Source organism: Nicotiana tomentosiformis, chromosome 9 (genome assembly GCF_000390325.3).
Source record: "Nicotiana tomentosiformis chromosome 9, ASM39032v3, whole genome shotgun sequence".
NCBI lineage: Eukaryota > Viridiplantae > Streptophyta > Magnoliopsida > Solanales > Solanaceae > Nicotiana > Nicotiana tomentosiformis.
Window position 1 is genome coordinate 2,092,142 of NC_090820.1, and position 25,205 is coordinate 2,117,346.

The 25,205-nt window shown below is 42.8% G+C and overlaps 2 long non-coding RNA genes across 4 annotated transcripts in view; one reads left to right on the top strand and one right to left on the bottom strand.

Annotated features, from left to right (window-relative positions):
• The first annotated feature begins 216 nt into the window (after positions 1–216).
• On the top strand, positions 217–1,018 carry LOC104107222 (uncharacterized). Its single transcript, XR_688749.4, has 2 exons — positions 217–447; positions 774–1,018. It is a non-coding gene; the product is annotated as an uncharacterized lncRNA (long non-coding RNA).
• A 22,269-nt stretch (positions 1,019–23,287) lies between these two features.
• LOC117274245 (uncharacterized) overlaps positions 23,288–25,205 on the bottom strand; it is a 30,165-nt gene continuing 28,247 nt past the window's right edge. For all 3 annotated transcript variants that reach the window (XR_011411135.1, XR_011411136.1, XR_011411137.1), the window contains 3 exons: positions 24,097–24,206; positions 23,931–24,016; positions 23,288–23,848 (listed from right to left, as the gene is read on the bottom strand). This is a non-coding gene — a long non-coding RNA (uncharacterized lncRNA). The remainder of the gene's footprint in view (positions 23,849–23,930; positions 24,017–24,096; positions 24,207–25,205) is intronic.

Sequence of the window (25,205 nt, forward strand, 5' to 3'; positions counted from 1 at the left end):
ATCATGTGTTAAAAGCATTGCTAAAATATAAAAAATTACAAAAATACACATAATATTTCTTGGTTTTATTTTACATGTTAGGATCAATTAATTAGTTTAAATTTGGACTCCAATTCCACGACACGGCCCGTCTCCAATTCCACCCAGATTTGTACCACATAATCCCCCACATCCACCTAAACCTTAACCCATTCTAATTTCCCCAAAATCCCCAACCAAACTCGGCAAAATTCAAATCTAAGAAGGTCAAAAAAACCTAAATCCGGCCCTTATGAAATTTCGGGTTCGTTATGGCTTAAACTTAAGTGAATAGATTGCTCTTGACATAAGCAATCGATTCATGTTAGTTTTGGTTCATTCCGAAGTCATCGGATTCCGGCCAACTCACCACTGACCGGTCAAGCTTCGTCGGAAATGGTTTTAATGGCTTCGACTTTCTTTCAATAGGTATATTCTCGCCCCCGTCTTTTTTTCAATAGGTATATTCTCGCCCTAGTTTAAATGGAGTTCGAATTGTTCAGGCTATATTTGTGGTTAATCTCATGAATTCAAATATGCTTAATGGTTAAACTTGCTCCTACTTGTATTGTTTGCCGATAATTGGTTTCGTTGTTTTTTTTGAGCTGAACTTTGAACTGATTTCGCTTATTACTAATGATTCTGGTGAAGTCTATAATGAGCCTTGTTGTACAAATTGAGTCTACTATTGTGACATACTTGTATTTGAATTCAGAAGTAGAAGCTTATCTAATTGTGACTAATTGATATGTTAGTGTGAAATGCTCTAGCAATGCGAACAACAATGTTCAAACAATTTCGAGGATTTGGCTCAATACCTGCTTACTACTGAAATGTGTGTTTAATGTTTGAAGTCAAGGCCCGCATGAGAATCATGAACATGTAAATCAGAAGCAAGAGTAATAGTTTAACCATTTGAATGTCAAGTTGTATAACAGTTCATTTGAAATCAAGCTTGTAATAATGTTTGTTTTCCAGTATTGGTTAAATTCGAAATTCATTCTGTTGTTTGAAGTTTGTATGTATGTTATTTTGGTTCTGGGCCTGGTAATGAAATGGCCCAGTTTGGGAAAGTCGTTATCAACTAAGGGCTTCAGGCCTATTTAATGGGGCCAGGAAAAGATGTCTATCAGACTGCTTTGTTGAGTCTATTTTGTTACAATATCCTGGGCTCCAATCTGAGCCCACATGCAATTAATCCATAATAAACCCAATTCATTAAGAGTAAGTTCCTTTAATTTGTTAGAACATTTTAATGCCCAAATGTGGATTTACGAGGCTGGCCAAAGGACTGCCAGCGCGCCAAATGTGGAGAAGTATTTAGTACACCCTTTAACTCCAAGGCAAATCCATAATTGTAGACATTCTGTCACGACCCAAAAATCTAACCTGTCGTGATGGCGCCTATCATAGAACTTGGCAAGCCTAAATCCAATATTTGTTCCAATACAATAAAACACCTTTTAAAATAACAGCGGAAAGATTTAACATTTAAATAAAAGCCTTTTGAAAACAGGGTTTATCCAAAATACGATACAACTGTCCCAAAAATCGAGGCGTCACTGAGTACATGAGCGTCTAATAATCGGAACATAGTCCACAACAGTATCTATAGAAATAAACTCAAAAATGCAGATAAACTAAGGAAGGGAAATCAAGGTCCGCGAACGTCGTGCAGCTACCTCGATAGTCCCCGACTCCAATGCCGAAATCAGCAGCCGTTGCCGTGACCAGAAATGCCTGAATCAGCACACAATGTGCAGGGAGTAATGTGAGTACACCAACTCAGTAAGTAACAAGCCCAAACTATGGGCTGAAGATAGTGACGAACTCAACCGGTGCAAATAACATGAAATAAATGTGCAGAAACGCAAACATGCTCTTAAGACAATTTAGGCAATTCATAACCGAAAATTAGCAGTTCCATACAATGTAATGAAAATAACTCTACTATCACTACATGCCAATACATATACTGTAAATGATGCACCATGGTGTCAGCCTCAAATGCCCTCACACTCGATATCTCAACCACTCGGTACTGTATATGGCTCATACGGCCCAGGGAAGATCCATCCCGGAATATATATACAATGCTGACCAAAGGTCACCCAATACCGAGGAATAAGGGCAATCCAGTCCTGTGGAGAAGATCCATCTCCAGGTAATAAGTACTTCGGACAAGATCCATGTCCAGGGAATAGCCATCCCTCAATCATATCAACCGCGCTCACTAGGGGTGTGTTACAGACTCCGGAGGGGCTCCTACAGCCCAAGCGCTATCATAATCAACAATATAACTGCTGCGGCATGCAGCTCGATCCCATAACTGTCACTCATACTCAGGCTCTCGGTCTCACTCAGCCATCAATCTCTCCAGTCTCACCCACAGGCTCACAATGTCATGAAAACAAACCCAGAACAATGATATGATAAATCAATAAATAACTGAGACTGAGATATGATATAAAAATGCATGAACATGAATGAGTATGGAATATAAATGAAAATAGTGAGATGACAGCAAGAAACGACCACTAAGGGTCCCAACAATACCAGCATAAAGCCTAAACATTATATATAGCATGATTTACAGCTCAATTACTTTATCACATGGTGAAAACATGGAGATCAACAGGATAGAGTCACTAAACGGTGCCATGCAATCACCTAGGTCACAATTCTCACGGTGCACGCCCGTCACTTGGCATGTGCGTCACCTCAATACCAATCACATAACACATAATTTGGGGTTTCGAACCCTCAAAATCAAGTTTGAAAGCGTTACTTACCTCAAACCAAGCAAAATCCTACTCCGAAATGCCTTTGCCTCTCAAATTGGCCTCCGAACATCCCGAATCTAGCTACAAGCAATACAATACGATCAATATAGGCTAAAGGAATCAATTCCACAAGAAATATACCGAAGTATAGCCAAAAACATGAAATCGGCTCAACCCGACCCCCCGGGCCCACGTCTCGAAATTCGACAAAAATCACAAAACTAGAAATCCCATTCACTCACGAGTCTAGTCATACCAAATTTACCAAAATCCGACCTCAATTGCCCCTCCAAAACCCCAAAGTTCACTCTCCAAATCCCCAAGCCCTAAACTCCCAATTTCCCACTCAAATCCCTAAATAAGTGATGAATAAAGCCATAGATTCATGGAAATTAGACCAATACGGGTTAGAATTACTTAACCCAACATTTTTCCTTGAACTCCCTCGAACAATCGCCTCTCTCCGGAGCTCCTCAAGTCCAAAATTGAAAATGAGAGACAAATCCTTGAGCTGCTATTTTCTGCCCAGCAAAAATCGCACATGCGGTCCTAGTTTCGCACCCGCGGAACCGCATCTGCGAACCGGGCTCCGCTTCTACGGAAGTTCATTAAAAGCCCGACTCCGCTCCAGCGATCACTTGACCGCATCTGCGGCCATCGCAGATGCGGGACCCAAGCCGCACCTGCGATCCATCTGCGCATCTTTGCCTCTCAAACCACTTGACTTTCCAACTTAAGCTTCTAATAAAGAGACTAAGTATCTCAATTTCTCTCCGAAACCACTCTGGCCCCGAACCAACCAACACGATACAATATAATACAGTTGTAAGGCATAGAAGAAGCAAAAATAGGGAAAACGGGGCTATAACTCTCGAAACGATCGGCCGGGTCATTACATCCTCCCCCTCTTAAACAAACGTTCGTGCTCGAACGAGTCTAGAAACATACCTGGAGTCTCAAATAGGTATGGATATCTGCTCCGTATCTCCCGTTCGGTCTCCCAAGTGGCCTCCTCCATAGGCTGACCTCTCCAATGCGCCTTTACTGAAGCTATATCCTTTGACCTCAACTTCCGAACCTGCCGCTCTAAATTGGCCACCGACTCCACATAATAAGTCATATCACTATCTAACTGAACCGTGCTGAAGTCTAAAACATGGGACGGATCGCCAATATACTTCTAGAGCATAGAAACATGAAACACTGGATGCACACTCGACAAGCTGGGTGGCAAGGCAAACTTGTAAGCCATCTCCTCTATCCTCTGAAGCACCTCAAAAGGCCCAATGAACCGGAGGCTCAACTTGCCCCTCTTTCCAAACCTCATAACACCCTTTATGGGTGATACCTTCAGCAAAACCTTCTCCCCGACCATGAAAGACACATCACAGACCTTCCTGTCCGCATAGCTCTTCTGCCTAGACTGTGTCGTGCGAAGCTGCTCCTGAATCAATTTCACCTTGTCTAATGCATCCTAGACCAAGTCTGTACCCAAGAGCCTAGACTCACCTGATTCAAACCATCCTAACAGAGATCTACACCGCCTCGCATATAAAGGCTCGTACGGAGCCATCTGAATGCTCGACTGATAACTTTTGTTATATACAAACTCCGCGAGCGGCAGAAACTGGTCCCATGAACCCCCAAAGTCAATGACATAAGTGCGTAACATGTCCTCCAATATCTGGATAGTGCGCTCGGACTGTCTGTCCGTCTGAGGGTGAAAGGTTGTGCTCAACTCAACCTGAGTACCTAACTCTCGCTGCACGACCCTCCAAAACTTCGATGTAAACTGTGTGCCTCTATCTGGAATGATGGAAACTAGGACACCATGAAGGCGAACAATCTCTCGGATGTAAATCTCAGCCAACTGCTCTGAAGAATAAGTAGTACCAATTGGAATGAAGTGCTGTCACGACCCAAAACTAACCCAAGTTGTGATGGCGCCTATCGTGGAACTAGGCAAGCCGACTCATTTCCAAACAAACCGATATTTTCATCTCAAAGATAATTTCAATGCTATTTAACATAAAACCTTCATTTAAGGAGTTTAAATCAAAGAAAACAAAAGCGCGGAAGAGAAAAGCCCGACATCGGGGTGTCACTAGTCATGAGCATCTACTACAATCTGTATAACAATGTCAAGGCTAACTCAGTCTGGAAAATAGCTAAATACAACTAGAGAAAGATAAGAGGGAGAAGAGCTGGGGCTATGGTCGCCAAGCAACTACCTTGCTATCCCCGAGAAAACAGAAATCTTCAACCAGAATAATCAACAACCGCTACCGTGTCCAGCTACACCTGGATCTGCACACAAGGTGCAGGGAGTAACGTGAGTACGCCAACTCAGTAAATAACAACAATAAATAAAGACTGAGCAGTAGTGACGGGCAATAAAGCATATCAAGTTCATATCACAAAAATTCAGTAAAGTACAACATGCGTTAAAAATCAGTGTTTGAATCAAATCCTCTCGGTTAAACCGGTTCCAGTAAAAATGATTTAAAGATAATTTTCAACAGTTTTTCAAACAAGGGTCGATGCAAAGGTGAGAAAAAATGATGAAATCATAAACAACCCCTCGGGCAAACCTCACAGTCACTCGTGCCACTCGGGCATACCTCACAATCACTCTTGCCACTCGGGCATACCTCACAATCACTTCTCCCTCCCAGTCACTCAGCACTCGGCACTCGCACTCAATAGGTACCTGCGCTCACCGGGTGTGTGTACAGACTCCGGAGGGGCTCCTTCAGCCCAAGTGCTATAATCTGCACGGATAACTCACGTGCTATAATAATAAAGTATGCTGCAGGCAGGTAGGCCCAATCCACACTCATCCTCACAAATCAGGCCCTCGACCTCACTCAGTCATAAACCTCTCAAGCCACTCGGGCATTTCAGTACAACCGGGCATTCGGCCCAAAACATTTATATGCATCAAAATAGAGTCATAAAACTGAGTTATGCGGTAGACAATTATAAACATGACTGAGTATAGATTTTCAATCGAAAACAATGAGAGGATAGTAAGAAAAATCCCCTAAGGGTCCAAACAGCACTGGCGCAAGGTCCAAACATGGCATTCAACCCAATTTACAGAAAACTCTTTCTAAAATATATTAGCATCATATAGTTTCAACAAAGTATGCAACTTTACAGTTGCTACGGGGCGGACCAAGTCACAATCCCCAACAGTGCACTCCAACATGTCCGTCTCCTAACATGTGCGTCACTTCAAAATAGTATAATGATACGAAATCCGGGGTTTCATACCCTTAGGATTAGATTTAAAATCGTTACTTAACTCAAACCGGTCAAATCTATACTCCGCAATGCTCTTGCCTCTGGACTCGGCCTCCAAATGCTCCAGATCTATTTATAATCAGTACAATACCATCAATATACGCTAATGGAATGAATTCCACAAGAAAAACTATCAAATTAGACCAAAATCCGAAATTGGCTCAAACCCGGCCCTGGGCCCACGTCTCGAAATCCGACAAAATTTACAAAACTAAAAAGCTCATTCACTCACGAGTCTAACCATACCAAATTCATCAAAATCCGACATCGTTTGGTCCCTCAAATCCTTAAATTAAACTCTTACGAATTCCAAACCCTAACCCCCTACTTTCACTTTAAAATCCTACTAATTAATGATGAACAAAGCCATAAATTCACGAAATTTATACCATTATGGGTTAGAATCACTTACCCCAACGTTGCTCCTTGAAAACCTTCGAAAAATTGCCTCTCTCCCGAGTTTCTCAAATCCAAAAACTGAAAATGAAGTCGAAACCACGAGCTGGGGCTTTTCTGCCCAGCACAATCGCACCTGCGGCCTCTTTTTCCGCTTCTGCGATGCCGCACCTGCGGAAATTTCCATCGCAGGTGCGGAACTCACTAAAGAGCCCATATTCCGCATCTGCGGCCCAAAGCGCATGCCTGCGCTTGCACACCTGCGCGTTACTCTTCACATCTGCAAAGCCAACCCAAAATCCTCCTCTCCGCATCTGCGCTCAAGGCCTCGCACCTGCGGGCTCGCAGATGCGGCCAATTCTTCGCACCTGCGTTCCCAGCCTTGGCCTTCCATTTCCGCATCTGTGGCTTCCCAAAACGTACCAGCGACCTCGCACCTGCGACTCCTCCTTCCGCAGGTGCAGAAATAGCAGTAGCAACAGCTTCACCTGCATTTTCTAACTTCGATAAATCCGTTAACCACCCGGAATCACCCCGAGGCCCTTGGGACCTCAACCAAAAATACCAACAAGTCATATATCAATATACCAACTTAGTCAAACCTTCGAATCACTCAAAACAACATCAAATCATCAAATTACCCTCGGATTCAAGCCTAAGAACTTTTAAATTTCCCAAATTCGGCAACCGATGCCGAAACCAACCAAACCACGTCCGAAGTACACACGTCACAAATGACACTACGAACCTACTATAACTTCCGGAATTCCATTCCGACCCTGATATCAAATTTTCCACTACCGACCGAAATCGCCAAATTTCTAATTTCGCCAATTCAAGCCTAATTCTACCACGGACCTCCAAATTATATTCCGGTCGCGATCCTAAGTCCAAAATCACCTAACGAAGCTAATGGAACCATCATAATTCCAATCTGAGGTCAAATGCTAAAGAGTCAAATTTTGGTCAACTCTCCCAATTTAAAGCTTCAACAATGAAATTCGTTCTTCCAATTCGATTCCGAAATACCTGCAACCCAAAACCGACGATTCACACAAGTCAAAGTACATCATACGGAGCTACTCATGCCCTCAAACAACCGAGCGAAGTAAAAATGTTCAGAACGACCGGTCGGGTCGTTACATCCTCCCCCACTTAAATACACATTCGTCCTCGAACGTGCACACACGTTCATCCTCGAACGTGCCCAAAGTTGTTCCAAAAGCCATCAAATCGCTGTGTAGCTTTCACATGCACATACTTGGGGGTAATCCCACGTCACCCTATCCCATACAGGTCCGATAGCACAGCATAACTGAAATTTCTAAATTCAACCTAGCCCACAAGCCTTCGAATCAAATTTCCAACATCCGAAATTTCCTATAAGATGAGAAGTTTGCATCTACATACCGTATAAGTCTGAACAATCTGTACCAAAAGCCGTAACCATAACTCAAATACTCAAATTCAAATACCGCATAGCTCGAATGCTCAAAGCAATGATTTCTAATCACAATATTGACTCAAATCAACCCAATGCCGGTAATAACCTTATATCAGACAAAACCTCATTTCAAAACCTCCGTACACTGCCGATGATGAAAGAAACATACCAAATTCATAACCATTCATTAGACCAACCGGTCATGGAGTGCTCATTCCTTCTACAAGAACTATAGCCAATTTCAAAGTCGACTTCCGATATTATCCTCCCAATTATACCAAAATCAAATCCGATAGCATCCATTCTAGGCCCAATGACCTCGTCTCATCCCACACGACCACTCTAGTGACATGACACATCAATACAATCTAAAGCCACAACCCGTGCAATCCGTGCACCAGATAACAACATTCCAAGTGTACCCAATCGTAACAATGACCCAAACAGGAGAACCGTTCCGCAAGCTCGACGGGTACCACCCTGACGCAATGCTAAGAACCCATCACACACCGCAGACCCATAACACATGAATCTTACACAAAGGATCATATTCCCACATAACTCTGCTGCAATACGTGACCCTATCCAAATACTAGTCCATATGAAACACCTCAAGCCACCCTGCTAAAATCAATAACCATGCGCAATTCGACATCAAGTACCCAATGTGAATTACCATAAGCATGGAGAAGCAAACGACACCATGCCACACAAAACCCGAAAGAACATGACCAATACGCCATCAACCAAGCAATATCCAATACTATTCTCGCTCAAATTCCGCTATAGGGCCATAATAGAATCGCACCATATGTGCATGTAACTAACGAATCGCAATAAATAACCTCCAAAAGTCTACAATGACTGAATCATAACACATTCTATCATCTGGCTGGCTCCGGTCATAACTTCATAGTCCACAACCATGAAACAATCTGCTCCTGAGAACTCCCAATCTCCAATTACATAGAACACATGAATCACCATATTTGATTCCACCTCCACCGCCCGAATGTCTAACACCTCTCTCATACACAATCATCCCACGAGAAATACTTTAAAAAAAAATTCTTCTGTACCACCTGGCAAAAATTTGAATATCATCAGTCGATCAACCGGGACAGTGCCGCAATACCAGCGAAGTTCCCATAAATCAAAACACACTGCCCCTTCTGAAATGTACACTCCCATCAAGCCATACCAAATAGTAATATCATTTACCTAGACATCGGAAACCGTCCATACTGCCTAAGAATTTATGTCCTTCCCTTCAAAACTGAACTGTGACCTTGTACATATAAATCTTATTCCCGCACAACACCACATCTATTATGCCATCATGTGACAAGCATAAGAATTCTATTATCAACTCTGAGTCACTAGCAAATTACATACCTTGTTAGTCAGAAACCTCTTTCTTGCTTCTTTCCAGGAGAAAATCATAACACACAACACGTTCCGTACACCGGTAGAAATTATCCGGTTCAAACCATGGTAGAAAACATCATGAACACTTTGAATTCCATTTGCACATAACCAAGCTATGTGAACCAAATTCCTCTAACTTCACCAAGCCACACAGGTTGCTAAATCCGGGAGCATTGCCACGAAGCACCTGTAGATACTAGCCACGTCATAATTACACAAATAACTGATCATACCCATTACTGTGCTACCCCAACCTACTACCAAATTGTCCTATTTCTCCAAGTCCTTTCCAAATTGCCTTCAAATTGCTATTTTATTTCCTTGTTAGAACATTACTATCCTTAACTAAAACTTGCCCCACGAACTCTAGCATAGAATCACACCGCCCTAAGGCTTATAAGCCGCTGAATTCCCTTTTTATGTATCCCAAAGGTTCCACAACCAAAATGCTTACTCCGATGAGACCTTATGTGAACCTAAAATTGTTTCCTTCACCTTATTGATACTGAAATGCATAATTCACAATGATATGAAATGCCACGAGTCTCGACACCATTCAATGCAACTCCTAGTTTTCTAGCCATATATATAAATCATGAAAATTCCAAATCGCTACATATAAATCTTGAATCCATTAGAACCATTCTTGAGAGTCATCCACTCTACTCAAATCTCAAATTAACCGACCAAATGGACCGAAACGACCTATGCCCCATTAACACACCAACACCCAAGGGAAATAAAGAGTAACCCACATTCCTACGCAACCGAGCAAATTACCACTCCATGTACACTACATTCTTCGTGAATAACTACTCAATTATTTTATGGTCCTCCTATAACCATAGAGTGTAATACAACTTGTGTCCAGAAATTCCTTTACCCGAGTCATCCTCGATATCGACCTCTACAAGTCATAACCGATTCACCAGTATACCCCAAACCGAAACTAATACGACACATAACTGTTCAATCAACTCGTCGATAGCAGACTCCCCCCACTTAGCCTCAAGCTGCAATTATATAAAATTAGAACCCGCAAGGATTTCTCCTTCTTGATTACCAAGATCTGGCACCGTTAACCCGCCAGACTTCTCGAAGTCTTTTGTTAAGCTTCTCATAAACATTCTGAATCGCCAGCCACAATCACACACGCGACCTCTTACCGGGTAGCTAGTAATATCCCTCGCAAAAGCTTCATCAACATCACGCCACCACTAGCTGCACACAGGAGATAACCCACTTGTGGAATTCCTTACCGACATCTCCCAATGACACTGCACTGAGTGCAACGACCACGAAATCCGTAAATTCTCCTGAGTTCATGCTCGCCCATCATTTATACAAGTCTGCACTTTCCCTATTGACATCAACTGTACGTTCAACAATACCTTCCGAACTCAAGTCATATTGCACCTGACATGATAATCAGATCTTCACGCCTCTCTTCATTTCAAACACACTCCTTTCTGCCATATTAAATCTTCCTTTGTACAGTAACCATCACTCCAAATAGAGTCTGCAGGCCAAATCACATACTAACACGATTCCAAACCATTATACACTTTCTCAAGGCGCACGACTACCCTACCAGTGAATTCATATGCTAATCTGCCACTCTTACTTCGGTTAAATCATCCCCTTTAAGAAACTTCTCAACCTATACTTCTCCTACTTGACCCGCTAGTACTTCAACCACCGCGAAATGCTTCCCGTCATGTCTTCCCTCATACTTTGCTGCCCAATTGCTACATCAACTCGAAATGCATCTCTATCGTTCCAGAACCAATAGAAGGTTACTGACTCTAAGTCTCTTCAAAGATTATCTTTCCCGAGCCATCAACATCAAAATACCCATTCGCAACCACCATTCCTACACAACTACTTACTCTTCTTGAGTTAAAACTCATTGACAGACATGAGAATTTAATTTGCCCCAAAATTTAACAACGTGAAAGATCCTTCAAAACATTCACACTCGAGACGGTACGTCGCATCAAAACGAAAATCAAGCACCCAATGACCTTCCTTTACATTTCAAGAAAACACTTCCCATCACATTCATATAGTCTTAACACTTCCCGCAGTTACATCATACTCACCACAAGCCATTCTACTGCTCATCGAACCACAATTCCACTCGTAGGGACATTATCGGACATATGAGTCCAAATGTATAGGTTACAACTGAAGCTACCGAGCCTAAGCTGCGGTCTAGCCATGGCCTCAAGTCCTCCAGACTCGCCCACCACCACAACACAGAATACACATCTCAACCTTGTTCATAGAATCACAAGGCGGCGATGCACCACTGATACCGAGCGCTCATGTGCGCATACGAGATGCGTGGAAGGAATTCAAAGAGTTATGTCTCAGGCTGAATCAATTTCGCACGATAGAATATAAGAAAGTGAAATTTTCCTAAGAGTTCTGCAGCCTCTCGAAGATAAGTACAGACGTCTCCGTATCGATCCGCAAGACTCTACTAAACCCGCTTATGACTCGTGAGACCTATGTAACCTAGGCTCTGATACCAATCTGTCACGACACAAAACTAACCCCAGTCATGATGGCGCCTATCGTGGAACTAGGCAAGCCGACTCATTTGCAAACAAACCGATATTTTCATTTCAAAGATAATTTCAATGTTATTTAACATAAAACCTTCATTTAGGGAGTTCAAATCAAAGAAAACAAAAGTGCGGAAAAGAAAAGCCCGACATCGGGGTGTCACTATTCATGAGCATCTACTACAATCTGTCTAACAATGTCAAGGCTAACTCAGTCTGAAAAATAGCTAAATACAACTAGTGGAAGATAAGAGGGAGAAGAGTAGGGGCTACGGTAGCCAAGCAGCTACCTAGCTATCCCCGAGAAAATAGAAATCTTCAACCAGAATAATCAATAACCGCTATCATGTCCAGCTACACCTGGATCTGCACACAAGGTCCAGGGAGTAACGTGAGTACACCAACTCAGTAACTAACAACAATAAATAAATACTAAGCACTAGTGACGAGCAATAAAGCATATCAAGTGCATATCACAAAAATTCAGTAAAGTACAACATGCGTTAAAAATCAGTGTTTGAATCAAATCCTCTCGGTTAAACCGGTTCCAGTAAAAATGATTTAAAGATAATTTTCAACAGTTTTTCAAACAAGGGTCGATGCAAAAGTGAGAAAAAATGATGAAATCATAAACAACCCCTCGGGCAAACCTCACAGTCACTCGTGCCACTCGGGCATACCTCACAATCACTCTTGCCACTCGGGCATACCTCACAATCACTTCTCCCTCCCAGTCACTCAGCACTCGGCACTCGCACTCAATAGGTACCTGCGCTCACCGGGTGTGTGTACAGACTCCGGAGGGGCTCCTTCAGCCCAAGCGCTATAATCTGCACGGATAACTCACGTGCTATAATAATAAAGTATGCTGCAGGCAGGTAGGCCCAATCCACACTCATCCTCACAAATCAGGCCCTCGACCTCACTCAGTCATAAACCTCTCAAGCCACTCGGGCATTTCAGTACAACCGGGCATTCGGCCCAAAACATTTATATGCATCAAAATAGAGTCATAAAACTGAGTTATGCGGTAGACAATTATAAACATGACTGAGTATAGATTTTCAATCGAAAACAATGAGAGGATAGTAAGAAAAATCCCCTAAGGGTCCAAACAGCACTGGCGCAAGGTCCAAACATGGCATTCAACCCAATTTACAGAAAACTCTTTCTAAAATATATTAGCATCATATAGTTTCAACAAAGTATGCAACTTTACAGTTGCTACGGGACGGACCAAGTCACAATCCCCAACAGTGCACTCCAACATGTCCGTCTCCTAACATGTGCGTCACTTCAAAATAGTATAATGATACGAAATCCGGGGTTTCATACCCTTAGGATTAGATTTAAAATCGTTACTTAACTCAAACCGGTCAAATCTATACTCCGCAATGCTCTTGCCTCTGGACTCGACCTCCAAATGCTCCAAATCTATTTACAATCAGTACAATACCATCAATATACACTAATTGAATGAATTCCACAAGAAAAACTTTCAAATTAGACCAAAACCCGAAATTGGCTCAAACCCGGCCCCCGGGCCCATGTCTCGAAATCCGACAAAATTTACAAAACTAGAAAGATCATTCACTCACGAGTCTAACCATACCAAATTCATCAAAATCCGATATCGTTTGGTCCCTCAAATCCTTAAATTAAACTCTTACGAATTCCAAGCCCTAACCCCCTACTTTCACTCCAAAATCCTACTAATTAATGATGAACAAAGCCATAAATTCACGAAATATATACCATTATAGGTTAGAATTACTTACCCAAATATTGCTCTTTGTAAACCTTCGAAAAATCGCCTCTCCTGAGTTTCTCAAATCCAAAAATTGAAAATGAAGACAAAACCACGAGCTGGGGCTTTTCTGCCTAGCACAATCGCACCTGCAGCCTCTTTTTCCGCTTTTGCGATGCCGCACCTACGGAAATTTCCATCGCAGGTGCGGAACTCACTAAAGAGACCATATTTCGCATCTGCGGCCCAAAGCGCGCGCCTGCGCTTGCGCACCTGCGTGTTACTCTTCGCATCTGCGAAGCCAGCCCAAAAGCCTCCTCTCCGCATCTGCGCTCAAGGCCTCGCACCTGCGGGCTCGCAGATGCGGCCAATTCTTCGCACCTGCATTCCCAGCCTTGGCCGTCTATTTTCGCATCTGCGGCTTCCCCAAACGTACCAGCGGCCTCGCACCTACGACTCCTCCTTCTGCAGGTGCGGAAATAGCAGTAGCAGCAGCTTCAGCTGCATTTTCCAACTTCGATAAATCCGTTAACCACCCGAAATCACCCCGAGGCCCCTGAGACCTCAACCAAATATACTAACAAGTCATATATCAACATACCAACTTAGGCAAACCTTCGAATCACTCAAAAGAATATCAAATCATCAAATTAGCCTCGGATTCAAGCCTAAGAACTTCTAAATTTTCCAAATTCGGCAACGGATGCCGAAATCAACCAAACCACGTCTAAATGACCTCAAATTTTTCACTCACATCATAAATGACACTAAGAACCTACTCCAACTTTCAGAATTCCATTCCGACCCCGATATTAAATTTTTCACTTCCGACCGAAATCGCCAAATTTCTAATTCCCCAATTCAAGCCTAATTCTACCACGGACCTCCAAATTACATTCCGATCGTGCTTCTAAGTCCAAAATCACCTAACGAAGCTAATGGAACCATTAGAATTCCAATCCGAGGTCAAATGCTAAAGAGTCAAATTTTGGTCAACTTTCCCAATTTAAAGCTTCAACAATGAAATTCTTTCTTCCAATTCGATTAGGAAATACCTGCAACCCAAAACTGATGATTCACACAAGTCAAAGTACATCATACAGAGCTACTCATGCCCTCAAACTACCGAGCGAAGTGCAAATGTTCAAAATGATTGGTCGGGTCATTACAAGTGCACGGACTTGGTTAGTTGATCCACAATCACCCGGATAGCATGGAGCTTCCTCGAAGTCTGTGGGAGCCCAACTACGAAATCCATGGTGATCCGCTCCCACTTCCACTCTGGGATCTCTAAGATCTAAAGCATGCCACTCGGCCTCTGATGCTCGTACTTAACCTGCTGGCAATTGAGACAACGAGCCACAAACCCAACTATATTCTTCTTCATCTGCCTCCACCAATAGTGATGTCTCAAATCCTGGTACATCTTCGCGGTACCCGGATGGATGGAATACCGCGAGCTGTGGGCCTCCTCAAGAATAAACTCCCAGAACCCATCCACATTGGGCATGCATATCCGGCCCTGCATCCTCAACACGCCAACATCACCAATAGTCACATCTCTAGTATCATTTTGCTAAACCCTGTCCTAAAGGATGAGCAAGTGGGGGTCATCATACTGACGCTCCCTGATACATTCATAAAGAGAAGACATGGAGGCCACGCAAGCCAATAACCGAATCGGCTCCGAAATATCCAATCTGACAAGCTGGTTAGCTAAGGCCTGAACATCCAATGCAAAGGGTCTCTCTACTGCTAGAAGATACACTAAACTCCCCAAACTCTCTGCCCGGTGACTCAAGGCATTGGCCACCACATTGGCCTTCCCAGGATGGTACAAAATAGTGATATCATAGTCCTTAAGAAGCTCCAACCATCTCCGCTGATGCAAATTAAGATCCTTCTGCTTGAACAGATGCTGAAACTCCGGTGATCAGCATAGATTTCACAATGAACCTCGTACAAATAGTGCCGCCAAATCTTTAAGGCGTGAACAATAGCTGCTAACTCAAGATATGGACATGATAGTTCTTCTCATGAGGTTTCAACTGGCGCGAAACATAATCAATCACCCTACCCTCCTGCATCAGATTACATCCAATACCTATCCGCGAGGCATCACAATACACGGTGTAAGAACCTGAAGCTGACGGCAGAACTAGAAATGGAATCGTGGTCAAAGAAGTCTTGAGCTTCTGAAAGCTCTCCTCGCACTCATCCGACCACCTGAATGGAGCACCCTTTTTGGTCAATTTGGTCAAGGGCGATGCAATAGATAAAAGAACCTCCACAAAACGACGGTAATAGCCCGCCAAACCAAGAAAGCTCATAATCTTCGTGGTTGTGGACGGTCTAGGCCAACTCTGCACCGCCTCTATCTTCTTCGGATCCACCTGAATACCCTCACTGGACACTACATGCCCAAAGAACGCCACTAAAGTGAACCAAAACTCATACTTGGAGAATTTTGCATAAAGCTTCTCCTCCATCAATCTCTGCAACATAATCCTCAGATGATGAACATGCTCCTCTTTGCTACAAGAGTACACCAGGATGTCATCAATGAATACAATAATGAATGAGTCCAAATAGGGATGAAATACACTGTTCATCAAATGCATGAACGTTGCTGGGGCATTGGTCAGCCCAAAAGACATCACCAGGAACTCATAATGGCCATATCGGGACCTGAAAGCTGGCTTAAGAATATTCGAATCCCGAATCTTCAGCTGGTGATACCGTGACCTCAAATCAATCTTGGAGAACACCCTTGCTCCGTGAAGCTAGTCAAATAGATCATCAATACAAGGCAAATGATACTTGTTCTTGACTATGACCTTGTTCAACTGCCTGTAATCAATGAACATCCTCATGGAACCATCCTTCTTCTTCACAAATAGAACCGGTGCACCCGAAGGTGACACACTAGGCCGAATAAACCCCTTATCAAGGAGTTCCTGAAGTTGTTCTTTCAACTCTTCAACTCCGCCGGTGTCATACGATACAGTGGAATAGAAATGGGCTGAGTGCCCGGCACCAAATCAATACCAAAATCAATATCCCTATCAGGCAGCATGCCTGACAGGTCTGTAGGAAACACATCCGGAAAATCATGTACCACTAGAATAGAATCAATGGCAAGAGTCTCTGCACTAACATCCCTCACAAAAGCCAAATAGGATAGACAACCTTTCTCAACTATATGCTGAGCCTTCAAGTATGAAATCACCCTACTAGGTACATACTCTATAGAACCGCTCCACTCAACCCTCGGTAACCCCGACATCGCCAACGTCACCGTCTTAGCGTGACAATCTAGAATTGCATGACATGGAGACAACCAATCCATACCCAATATCACATCAAAATCAACCATACTGAGCAGCAAAATGTCCACTCGGGTCTCCAAACCCCCAATAGTCACCACACTTGACTGATACACATGGTCCACAACAATAGTATTGCCCACAAGAGTAGATACATGAACATATGAGACTAAAGACTCATGGGGCATATCCAGAAAATGAGCAAAATAAGAGAAAACATATGAATAAGTGGAACTAGGGTCAAACAATACCTAGGTATCTCGGTGGCAAACTAAGACAATACCTGTAATCATAGCATCAGAAGCAATGGCATCTGGTCTGGCAGGGAGGGCATAGAAATGGGCCTGGCCGCCCCCTGACCGGCCTCCCCCTCTCAGGCGGCCCCTAGCTGACTGAGCTCCACCCCTAGCTGGCTGAGCGAGTGGTGGAGGAACTGGTGCTAAAGTCGCAGGGTGACTCCTCTGCTGAGATGAACCTCCTGAAAGGCGGGGACAATACCTCTTAATATGACCCAAATCTCCACACTCAAAGCAACCTCGCCCTGCAAATGGCGGTGGGGACTGAAGGGAACCCCGAGTACTAGAATAATCGTTAGAAGGTCCTGACACAAATGAACTCTGAGATGATGGTGCATGAGATGAACTCTGAGCTGGTAGTGCACCGAATGATGTCTGGCCCGGTTGATAACCATGAGGCCCATGGCCGAATGATGCACCCCGGTGCACTGGGCGATCCGTCTGAGCATTCCTGAAAGGACGACCTCTACCGTGCTGGAACTGACCCCCCAGAAGGAGCACCATTAAATCTACCCTATCCACGAGGCCTTTTGGCCTCCCTCTCAACCCGCTCCTGACTGCGAACCATCTCAATACGCCGAGCAATGTCGACAACCTCATCAAAGGTAGCACCAAACAATCTATCTCTAGTCATAAGAAATCGCAACTGATAAGTGAGGCCATATATAAACCACTTGATCCTCGCCATGTCTGTGGGAACCAATAGCATGACGAGCCAACTCCGAGAATCGCATCTCATACTGCATCATAGACATATTACCCTGACGAAGCTGCTCATACTGTCTGCGCAACTCCTCTCTACGGGACTGAGGCACAAACTTCTCCAGAAAGATAATGGAGAACTGCTGCCAAGTAAGGGGTGTTGCGCCGACCGTCCTACGCCTCTCGTAAGCCTCCCACCAACTGAATGCAGCCCCAAAGAATTGAAAAGTAGTGAATGAGACCCCACTAGTCTCCAGAATACCTGCTATATGGAATATCCTTTGACACTTATCTAAGAAATCTTGTGCATCCTCGCTCTCTACTCCACTGAAAGATGGAGGCTGGAGTCTCCCAAACCTCTCCAATCTACGTTGCTCATCCTCGATCATAGTAGGAACCACATAGTATTGTGCAGCTGCAATCGGCTGGGCTGGTGTTGCCCATGGTGTCTGGAGTCCATGTACAACCTGCTCAGGTATGCGAGCAGCGGGAGTCTGAGTGCCTCCCCCGGCCTGAGAAGTGGTTGCGGTCGTCAAAATAGAGACCGCCTGAGCAAGGCCAGTACACACTATCAGAATCTGAGCTAAAGCCTCCTGAAGGCCAGGAATCACGATGGATACAGGTGGTGCCTGGGATGGCCCCGCTGGTGCATCCACAGCTAGAATCTGGTTCTGATCTGGGGCAACTGGTGGATCTGCGGGTACTGCCCCAGCTGCTGCGTGGGCTACACCTCTGCCCCTATCGCGACCTCGGCCTCTCACAACCCTGGCTGGTGGTACTGGTGGCTAGCCCTCCTTCCCGGTAGTACGAGTCCTCACCAACTGTTAGAGAATGAAACAACAAAAATTTAGTTACCAGAATCAATAGATTTGCACGACAAGAATTCAAGCATGTGGAATTTTTCCAAAAGGTTATGTAACCTCTCGAAGATAAGTACGGAGGTCTCCGTACCGATACGCAAGACTCTACTAAACCCGCTCATGCCTCGTGAGACCTATGTAACCTAGGCTTTGATACCAACTTATCACGACCCAAAAACCTAACTTGTCGTGATGGCTCCTATCGTAGAACTAGGTAAGCCTAAATCTAAGATTTGTTCCAACACAATAAAACACCTTTTAAAATAACAGCGAAAAGATTTAACATTTAAATAAAAGCCTTTTGAAAACAAGATTTATCCAAAATACGATACAACCATCCCAAAAATTGGGGCGTTACTGAGTACATGAGCGTCTAATAACCGGAACATAGTCCACAACAGTATCTATAGAAATAAACTCAAAAATGCAGATAAACTAAGGAAGGGAAATCAAGGTCCGCGAACGTCATGCAACAACCTCGATAGTCCCCGACTCCAATGCCGAAATCAGCAGCCGTCGCCGTGACCAGAAATGCCTGAATCTGCACACAAGGTGAAGGGAGTAATGTGAGACAGATATAATCAATACATTATGCAAAATGTGGCAAGTAATTTAGAGTCACTTTTATGCTACTACAGTCTAAAAGACTGAATCTAAAATATAATTATAGTCGCACAAGCATAGTACAAGTGAGGAGTTTCTTCAACTGTTGCATGTTTTCCAACTTTGTAAATGAATTTTTACTATTAATTCTAAATCTGGAGTGCCTCATGTACAATTACCTGAAACTCAAGCATATAGCTAAAGAGAAACAAAAGAGGTATGACTATTACAGGTTACAAACTTTAAGTATGACCCTATAAACTGCCCCTGCAGGTTTAACTCCATCAATAGCTAGAAAGCATCTAGACCTAGACCTTTAGAATTAGAGCTAGGAATTATCATCCAGTTTGCATGACATCCTATTATACATTTTAGAAATAATGATATACATGTTAGTTACATATCTATTTACCAGCCATATTTAGTGAATATCAAAAAGAATGCACCAAGTCACAAAAATCAGAGTGCTGCTGCACAAAACATCAGTTGTTCTAATGCGTTGAGATTTTAGTTTCTCCACAGAGTTCATATGTAACGACCCGATCAGTCGTTTTGAGCATTTATACTTCGCTCGGCAGTTTGCGGGCGTGAGTAGCTCCGTGTGGTGTATTATGACTTATGTGAATCGTCGGTTTTGGTTTTCAGGTTATTCGGAATCGGTTTGGAAGAATGAATTTTATGGTTGAGGCTTTGAGTTGAAAGCATTGACCAAGTTTGACTTTTTGAGAATTTGACTTCGGAATGGAGTTTTGATGATTCCATTAGGTCCGGTTGGTGATTTTGGAATCGGACGTAAGCCCGTATTTGCATTTGGATGTTTATAGAAGGTTTCGGCGCAAAATGACGAAAGTTAGAAATTTGAAGGCTTGGAAAGTTCATAAGTTTGATCGGAAGTTGACTTTAAAAGTATCAGATTCAGATCATGGTTCCAGGAATTGGAATAACTTCGTCATATCATTTGGGACTTGTGTGCAAAATTTGGGTTCATTCCGGAATGATTTGATATGTTTCGGCACGAGTTTTGGAAAATTAAGAGTTCAAAGTTCATTAGGTTGGATTTGAAGTTCGATTCATCGTTTTGATGTTTTTATATGTCTTATGAGGCCTCGAGTATGTCTGTATTGTGTTATGGGATTTGTTGGTATATTTGGACGGGGTCCCAAGTGGCTCGGATAAGTTTCGAACGAGGTTCAGATCATTTTAGTTCATGTTGCATTGCTGAAGGCTGTTGGTTCTGGTGTTTTCGTATCTGCGGAAGAATGGACGCAGATGCGTATCTGCAGATGCGGACAATTGGTCGAATAAGCGAGGTTTCGGCTGGTGAACTGTAGTCGCAGGTGCGAAGATTCCCCCGCACATGAGTAGTCGTAGAAGCGGGGTGTTAGGCGCAGGAGCGGATGATTGCGCAGGTGCGATGGGCTGTTCCGCACCTGTGGTTGCACAGATGCGGGGAAAGGACCGCAGAAGCAGAGGCCCAACTTTAGTGTTGTACCGCAGAAGCGGAATTTTGGTTGCTTCTGCGACACCGCAGATGTGGTTATGTGTCAGCAGAAGCGGAAGTGCTGGGTAGAGTTATAAAATCGAGGGTTTTGGTTCTTTCATCATATTTTGAGATGTGGGACTTGGATTGAGGCGATTTTGGAAGCAAATTTCATCACAAAGAGTCGGGTAAGTGTTCTCTACCCAGTTTTGATTACATTCCATGAATCTATCTTCATTTTTGGCAATTAGTTGTTGAAGTTTAAAGAGAAATTGGGGGTTTTGGCCTAAAGTTTCATAATATGAAATTTTGAGTTTTGAACATTGAATTAGAGTTGGAATCGAGTGAAACTAGTATGGTTGAACTCGTAGTTGAATGGGTTGTCGGATTTTGTGAGTTTTATCGGGTTCCGAGGTGCGGGCTCGGGTTGGACCTTTTTTTGCCGATTTCTGGTTTTATTTCAAGAATTGATCTTTTACGATCGGGATTGGTTCCTTTAGCATTGTTTGATGTATTTGAATTGTTTTTGGATAGTTTTGAGCCATTCAGAGGTCGCTACGTTCGTGAGGTCATTCTTGGAGTATCGCTTGGCTTGCTCGGTATTAGAATTTGGCTTGTTCGAGTTAAGTAACTCTTCTACACTTAGTGCTGAGGGAATGAAACCCTGAATTTCGTGCAATGTGATTGATGCTGAGGTGACGCACATGCTAGGTGACGAGCGTGTGGGCGTGCACCCTGTGAATTTGTGACTCCGTTGTTTAATGGCACTGTTTAGTCACCCTATTTTGTTGATATCTGTGTTTTCACCATGTGATAAAGTAACTGAGTTGTCAATCATGCTAGATATCATGTTTAGGTTTTATGCTGATAATGCTAGGACCCATAGTGGTCGTTGCTTGTTGTCATCTCACTGATTTCATTGATATTTTGTACTTAGTCATATTCATGCATTCATATCATATCTCAGTCTCAGTTGTTATTTATTGATACACCATATCATTGTTCCGGGATTGTTTTCATGACATTGTGAGCCCGTGGGTGAGACTGGAGAGTGTGATGACTGAGTGAGGCCGAGAGCCTGATTATAAGTGACAATTATGGGATCGAGCTACACGCCGCAGCGGTTATATTGATGATTATGATGGCGCTTGGGATGTAGGAGCTCCTCCGGAGTCTGTACACACCCCAGTGAGCGCGGATGATATTATTGAGGGATGGATTACCCTGAGCATGGATTTGTCTGAAGTACTTGATACCTGGAGATGGATTTCTCTACAGGGTTGGATTGCCCTTTTTCCTCGGTACTGGGTGACTTATAGTCAGTGTTGTATATGTTCCGGGATGGATTTCCCTGGGCCGTATGGGCCATATACAGTACCGAGTGGTTGAGCATGATGAGTGGAAAGTGTGAGACAGTGAGATTGAGTACTCTGAGAGTGTGAGTACATGATTCATCTCCGAGATATATGGCATTGATATGCACACATGACATACAGGCATAGAGATGCATTTTCCTCATGTTGTACTATATCACATCATTCATGACGTTTTACATACATTGATATGTGGGCATAGAGAGGTATTTCACACTAGCTATTTGGAAAGAAAACGAAACATCTAATTTATTGTGGAAAGAAATTTTGAAAAAAATATACAATTTTCAAACTATCTCATATTTTACGATGATTTCGGTAAAGGATTTGAGTTTTCACTGACATTCTTGAAAAATGGAACTATTTTTGAAAACCTGTAAAAAAGCTGAGCATTTTTATCTCTGAGTTACTTTCCTATATATATGCTATACGTTGTTATGAATTGCTATTAGTTATTAGTGTTGGATCCGACCTATGTTCCGGCTCGTCACTGCTTTCAACCTAAAGTTAGGTTTGTTACTTACTCAGTACATGAGGTCAGTTGTACTGATACTACACTTCTGCACATTGCGTGCAGATGTTGGCTGTTGTTGTTGCTATGCTCGATGGTTGCCGGACTTGACGATGTACCTGCGTTTCTGTTGTAGCTGCCTCTTGTTCATGGTAGCCTTAGATTTATAAAAACTCTGTTTATGTACTTTTCAAACAGAAGATGTATTTGCTTCATATCAGCTTTGTAAATTCTATTCTTAGAAGCTCATGATTTGTACTACCAGTCCTTGGGAAAGGTTTAAGATTCAAATAATTTCTTTGTTTGATTGTCTTATTACTATTATTGGAATTGGGTAGTTATTAGTTAGCTTACCTAGCGGGTTGGGTTAAGTGCCATCACGACTAGCGGATCTTGGGTCGTGACATCATATGTGAAGCTATTCACTGAAGAAAGAAAAATTACTAATTACTGGATCTTCTTTTTTCACATAGAAAAATCTAAATAAATACCCTTCTAACAACGTCTAATGGTGATACATCACAACTTAAAAAGATACATGAAGAAACAGGAAAATACAAAAGCACAAATCGATAATTTAACTTAGGGCATGCAAAAGAAATCAAAAGGACTAAAATTAGGTTACTATAAAGGTACGCTTTATAGAGTAAAATAGGATTTTTAACGTACTAACTCGTTACATGATTTAATCTATTGACCGCTTGAAGATGGTGATGAAGGCTGATCAAACACTATCTTTGCAAACTATGCGTATTTACTCCCTAGCTCATCATATTTACTCTGTAGCCCTTCCAAACGTCCTTTTAGTGATTCGTTTTCTTTTACAATAACATTCAGATTTTCCAACAATGCAACTTTAGAGGAGTTACCACCTTTCAACTCCTTAACAGTTATCCCACCACCAAATCCAACTACATGACTCTTTCGTTGAGGTCTGAAGCACCTTTCTACAACCTCAATGTTTGTAAGAGACGATTTAGATTGCACCAATTATTTGATTTTATCCTGTAAAATAAAAAATTATTTAATTAAAATACTACAACACAATAAATAAATAATATAAATTTAAATTTATCAATAAACATACATATTTCTCATTGGTTTCAGGTTCGACAAGCTTGTTCTTCTTCTTACGAGTCTCAAAAATAATAGTTGCCACATCTGGTGGATTTCCTTCACATTACAATAAACAAGTCAAAGAAATCTTTCTAACAAATATGAGGTTCCTTAATAGAATTATAAGATTTACTCACCAATTCATAAATGATCTCCCTAATTGGTTTACTACCCGTACGATGATGCATACTCAACTTAGACCTATTGATCGAGTTTCTTGTACTTGTCTCCTAAATTAACACTATACCTGCAAAATTCTGGTTAGCCACTTAATATAACAACAACAACCACCCAATAGAATCCCACTAGTAGGGTTTGGGGAGGGTAGAATGTACGCAGACCTTACCTCTACCCCGAAGGGATAGAGAGGATGTTTTCAGTAGACCCTCGTCTCAGAGACAATAGATCCGTAACCACAACAGAAACCAGAAAAATAGTATCTGCATCGTAAAATACAACAAATAAATGGAAGGGCCAAAATGTGAAAGACAACAACAACAAAACAAAAAAAAAAATAAATTATGAAACACAACAAAATTCGCTAGCAGTCCTAGATAAAACACTATCAGACTAGCTGGTGCAGTGAGGAGAAACGCTCGAGTACCCTCTAACCTACAACCCTAATTCTCGTCCTCCATACCTTCCTATCAAAGGCCATGTCCTCGGAAATTTGAAGATGCGCCATGTCCTGCCTGATCACCTTGCCCCAATACTTCTTAGGCCGCCCTCCCTCTACCTCTTCTCGCACCTCCTATTCGGAGCATCTGGGCTCCTCCTCCGCACGTGCCCGAACTACCTAATCCTCGCTTCACGCATCTTATCATCCATAAAGAGAAGGACTGGCAGTGGCCGCAAGTGCGAGGTCTGTTCCGCACCTACGAGGTCGCAGATGCGGATAGGGGGCGCAGGTGCGGAGTTGGGGATTTAAGTGATTTTCCGCATATGCGGAGATTTTTTCACAAAACCAGCACCGCAGGTGCGCATTCTGAGCCGCATGTGTGAAAAGCCTAGGCAAAACCTATAAATAGAAGACTTTGCGAATTTTTACTCATTTCCACCCTTTTCAAGTCGGACCTTGGAGCTTTTTGGGTGATTTTTGAAGGGGATTCAAGGGTTTTTCAGTGAGGTAAGTTGCTTGAGCTTTAATACTCCTAGCTATGGTGTTTTCCCATTGTTTTCTCATCTAATTAGTGGGATTTAGGAGTGAAAATAGGGGGTTAGGGCTTAGGATTTAGGAAAGTGTAAT